This window comes from Ornithodoros turicata, chromosome 5 (assembly GCF_037126465.1).
Source record: "Ornithodoros turicata isolate Travis chromosome 5, ASM3712646v1, whole genome shotgun sequence".
In the NCBI taxonomy this organism is placed as follows: domain Eukaryota; kingdom Metazoa; phylum Arthropoda; class Arachnida; order Ixodida; family Argasidae; genus Ornithodoros; species Ornithodoros turicata.
Window position 1 is genome coordinate 59,710,583 of NC_088205.1, and position 5,116 is coordinate 59,715,698.

At 45.3% G+C, this 5,116-nt stretch overlaps 1 long non-coding RNA gene across 1 annotated transcript; it reads left to right on the forward strand.

Moving 5' to 3' along the window:
* The first annotated feature begins 3,491 nt into the window (after nt 1–3,491).
* LOC135396097 (uncharacterized) lies at nt 3,492–4,632 on the forward strand. The gene is made up of 3 exons (XR_010423303.1): nt 3,492–3,670; nt 4,085–4,172; nt 4,284–4,632. It is a non-coding gene; the product is annotated as an uncharacterized LOC135396097 (long non-coding RNA).
* Nucleotides 4,633–5,116: the final 484 nt, after the last annotated feature.

Sequence of the window (5,116 nt, forward strand, 5' to 3'; positions counted from 1 at the left end):
CCCTTAAAAACACACGTTTTGTTCGCTTTGATTTATTAATCCTTGTAACTTCTATGGAAGATGCAGCGGCGTATAATCTCGTTGATGCAGCCCGCGACATACTGTCCCGTGCAGCCCGTCGCTTCTGACTGATCTCCCGTTCCCGGGGCCTGACTCCGACAACCCCGCTGGGCCGGTGAGAAACGAGGGAGCCAGTATTCCAAGTGCATTAGTGCAGCTGGAGATTACGTTGAAAAATAAAACTAATTTCTAGTCTGTAAGTTCATTTCACTTTTGCGAAAAATGAAAAGTCCCGTTTTGACATGAACACCTCTCGTATATCAGAAACAGGCTACCCCAAAGTCGTGGTATGCTGCCCGCGTCATTCCTCCATGACTCAATGCGGACAACATGGTCAATGACACGACCAGATATGTAGGTACTCATCGTAGGTACTTTAGGACTCAAGATAAGAGCGACTGTGGAACAGAGGCTCCCAGGACCAGAAGATGAACATCCAGGTCAGGTCACCAGGTGTTAGAAAGCATACGGAAATTACACATACTAATTGACACTGTCGTTCATGTTAAAGCCGATTGTAAACGAAGAAAAGTAATGAGTAACGTGGGTAACCGTCACCAATTTTTGTAACCGAATACGTAGTTAATTTTTTGTTGGCAAAGTAACTATGTGTTACTTCGTTGCAAAAAAAGTAACTGGTAACTGGGTGACGAGTTACTTGTAAGTAAGAGTATATAGTGTGAGTAGGAGTGTATGTAAGAGTCACTTACGACTCTGCGCCAACCGTATACCGACCTGAGCCAGCACGCGCTCCTTTACGCCGCTCGAGCTATCCGACTCGACGCCCGCCATAGAAATCTATGCCGCTCGCCGCCCCGTAGAGTAAGTGGTGCAAGGGTTCGGAACAAAAACTTCAGCGACATATATTAGTCTCTAGCCTGTAAGCCTAAACCGTTTGTGTGTAGCCTGTGTGTCTAGTCATATAAGATTTGTACAATAAATGTACATATACAGGGTGTCCCAGAAAACGTGTCATTGAATTATAATTAGAAAAACCATACCACCTAGAATCATGCGGTCAACGGCATTTGGTCGTACTGCATTTGTTTTTGCAACCTCACCTTGTGGCTACTTTTTTCCGACGGGATAATTCCTAAATACCACTGTCAATTATCATGAATTTGAGTAAATTCAGCACCCTCTTCATATTGGCGTGGTAAAAAAGTGACATTTACTTGTCAAATTTCTGAGTTCAGTTCGCAAAAAAAAAAAACCTCTGTCCCCCACTCCTTCCTGCTGTCCTCTCTCCACCTGTCCACGTCTTATGCCGCTCATAGCCCCAGTTGCGTCGCGGCGCTAACACGAAAACTAAACACAAAAGAAAAAGTTCGCAAAAATTCGCATAATTAAACTTACGTTACATGACATTTACATAAGGAGGTGGCAAAAACCTAGTAAGAACAAATGCTGTTGACCGCACGATTCTAGGTGGCATAGTTATTTTATTATACTTCAATGACAGCTAGGTTTTCTGGGACACCCTGTATACTGTGTATGTCATTTGGTTTCGTTTATTTCGCTGCACCCACCGGGAACCGGTCCACCCGTCACCGGAAGACTCGTCACAGGATAATTGGTCACACCGGCCCTCTGGTACGAGGTCCTTTCGTCACCGAAACACTTGTCATTGGGGCGGTTCGTCACCGGAGCACTAGTTGCAAGGTTACATTCTTGGGCACTAATAAGAATCATTCGTGATTCAGGGTCAGTTCATGTAATATGCACCCGTCGAGACTGAACAAGGTTAGGTCAGTAGAGCCTTTTAAGTGTTTCAGACGTTGGGGAGTGGGTCATTTCATGTAGAATATGCACCCGTCGAGACTGACGAAGGTTAGGTCAGGAGAGCCTTTTACGTATTTCATACGTTGGGGAGTGGGTCGATCAGTTCATGTAGAATATGCACCCGTTGAGACTGACCAAGGTTAGGTCAGGAGAGCATTTTACATATTTCACACGTTGGGGAGTACGGTGCGGTGAGCAGGTGGCAGGTTCACTAAGACGATTATTCCGGCGTGACGGCAGTTCCTCGTACGAGATACCCTGTGACGAGTTCACCTATGACCAGTTGGCCTGTGACGACCGGGCTTGTGACGAGTTCTCCTAAACCCCTCACCCACCATCGTGATGAGTCAAGCGTAAGACGTTTCAGGGAAATCAATGCGGTGACGTTTCTGATACCATCCAGCATCCACTCATAATTTGTTACCGTATAATCAAGAGTGAATCAGATATTGTGACTGAATGATCAAAGAACACTTGAATCATGCCTTGGGGGGAGAGAAAAGACCCGATAAGTGATCGTACTGCGTATCCCAGAGCTATAGCGTGCGTCTTTGCATTTCCATCTTTCAACAGTTAATTGGATGCTCATATAGTTCTCAAAAACTTGTTACCTGTAACTACGAATCTGTCAACAATAGATTTTGTACTTCAAAAATGCCTATTCAAGAAAACGCGTTTATTGATATTTTCCCGATTTTTGTCTGCAGTTGCAGTTGGGTACTTGAGTACTTGACGAGAATAGTACTGTGAGTACAGTACAAAGTACACAAGATTATATATACTTCGAGTAAAGTACAAGTACTCAGAGATGCACTTAAAGCAGTACATGGGTGCTTGGTACTTCAGGAGCTTCCCATCACTGGTTTCCGATTCTGATTGATCGTTGCCAATATTTTATCAATCCAGAACCTCATCTGGGACAAATCGTACGGTGCAATAACCGATCTCATATGTTTTGGATAGGTTCGTAGAATCATTGAAACCCCCAAAATTCGACATCTATCCTTGCGGTTCCGAGCAGAGTTCGAGGTAACTCGTTCCTGTAACTATGTTCCTTTTTTTTGGTAACTTGTAACTTAACTCGGTACTTTTGCGCCGTGGTAACGAACTCGTTCTTTTTTTAGGTAACTTTGCCAAAGTAACTCAAGTTAAGTTCCAAGTTGCTTTTAACTCGCTTTTCACTTACGTCCACATATTTTCTTGCTTTCTCTCCGGTTCCTCCATGGCATTTTTTGCCATAAAACGTGATATTCAATCAGTGACAGTATCTTATTCAGGAAGCAAGAACCGCTGCCATTGAAATGAAGCTGAACCATTGTGCGCCCACAGGGAGTAAGATGCATAGCGTTCAAATAGACCTCTGCCAGAGAAACGTCATCATGACATTGGTAGACAGACTGAATCCGAAACAAATCGGAAGGATAGGGCTGGGTTCCACGAACGGGCACTTGTTCGCTGCCTCCCACTGAAAGAAACGCAGGACCGAGAGTCGCGTCCCTTTAAGGAACCATATTGTAATCCCCTCAAGACCGTGGCTTTCGGGCGCGACCTTGCCGATTTCACCAGCCTCTGTGCGCATGCGCGCGCAACACCGGGGAGTTCCACCGACGCCATATTTGTAGTTCTTTCCGCGCTGCTCCAACGTAAACATAGAGGTGCTCCGACTCGCACCTGTCTTGACTCACTTTTGCATGCGGTGGGTTTGTTCATAATTTGCACAGGTTGACATTGTGCGCTTGGCCCAGTCCGTACCAGTAGACACCACTTGCGGCTGCACATTGGCGACATCAAGAAATCAGCTGTCACAGCCGGCGCGATGCTCAAACAGGTATGTAGTTTGTTTGGGAGTGGTATTCGCATGACGTATGAATTTATTATTTTTTCATCGATGGTTTTATTAACAGCACTGTGCCGCCATATCGGGCAGGCAGACCCCTCGGCTATCCCATTACACACACACACTGTCGATTCCGCGCGCTTTCGGCTGTGTGTTTAGCAAGTTTAGCCATCGCAAGATACATTCTGCTGCGCACACTGCGAAATGGCGCATTTGCGAATGTAGCAGCGGCACGTAGGCACATGCATGCATAGCATGTAGGCACATAAACAATGCGGTGCTACACGACGAAATGGAGAAATAATAAACGCGAATACCTCGTTGCTGCTTCTGTTTGAAGAGAACGCGCCAATTATACTAATCGGCATGATAAACTATTTCAACCTCTACTTCTGCATTTTCCAGGTGCAACGACAGAAGCCTACTTCACCCTCCCCTTATAGGTCACTACAGCAGTGGGAAAACGAAGGAGGATGGACATGTTCCACACGCAGTACGAGAATTGTTTTATTGTAATACAGGATTATGGACCCTTGATACCTATCATACTAACAAAGATTGGAAAGTATAATTTTTAACATTTCAATGATGTGCTTTCTTGTAGGTAAACTGAAAAGCATGGAGCCGGAAAGCACAAGGATGATGGCTTGCGGCTCGTCACGTGTGATCACGTTCAGGAGCTGGAGTTTTTCGAAGATCATTGCAGCCCAGATACACTGGTACGGGCAGATATACTTGCGAGCATGCAGATCTCTGGTACCTATGGAGTGAGGGCAGTGATTGACAAAGCATCTGGAAATATCCGCTGGGGGGCCTGTAAGTGTAGTGCGGGTGGTCTCGGAGTCTGCAAACATGTTTGCTGTTGCCTCTATGCTCTAGTGTATGTTACAACACATGAAGGCTTTTCCCAAACGCAAGTCATGTACTGAAGGCCCAAGGCTGAAGTTACTCTTCTCTTCCCATAGGAAGCTGTTCTATGATGTTCCTCTGCCGAAGGAGCATTGTTCGGGGGTCATTTGTCTCTGGTGGAAGTCCGTAATTGTGATCCCTGCCCTGCTCTGGGTAGGATGTCACGTCATCTGTGAATGGATCAGGTTACGAAGCCCTTTCTTCAGCCTCGTTCATGGCCTCATCCTCAACCAACTCGGGCTCCTAATAACAAATGAGCGAGACTATGTGTTTATAGGTCACCACAAAAGCATATATGATATATCAAAATCCTATATTAAAAAATATTACCAATTGCTGTCACTCTTTTTTTTTTCTGCAACCGTACCGAGAAACTCTGTCAACACTGGGCTTTAGTGGAAGCACTGTTGGGATATGGTCCATATATGTCTTCGCACCATTCTTGAAGTGAAGACCACAGACTCGATGACCATCTGTAGGTACGAACACAGAGTACCTGCAAGCAAAAGTACTATGACTATCTGCTTC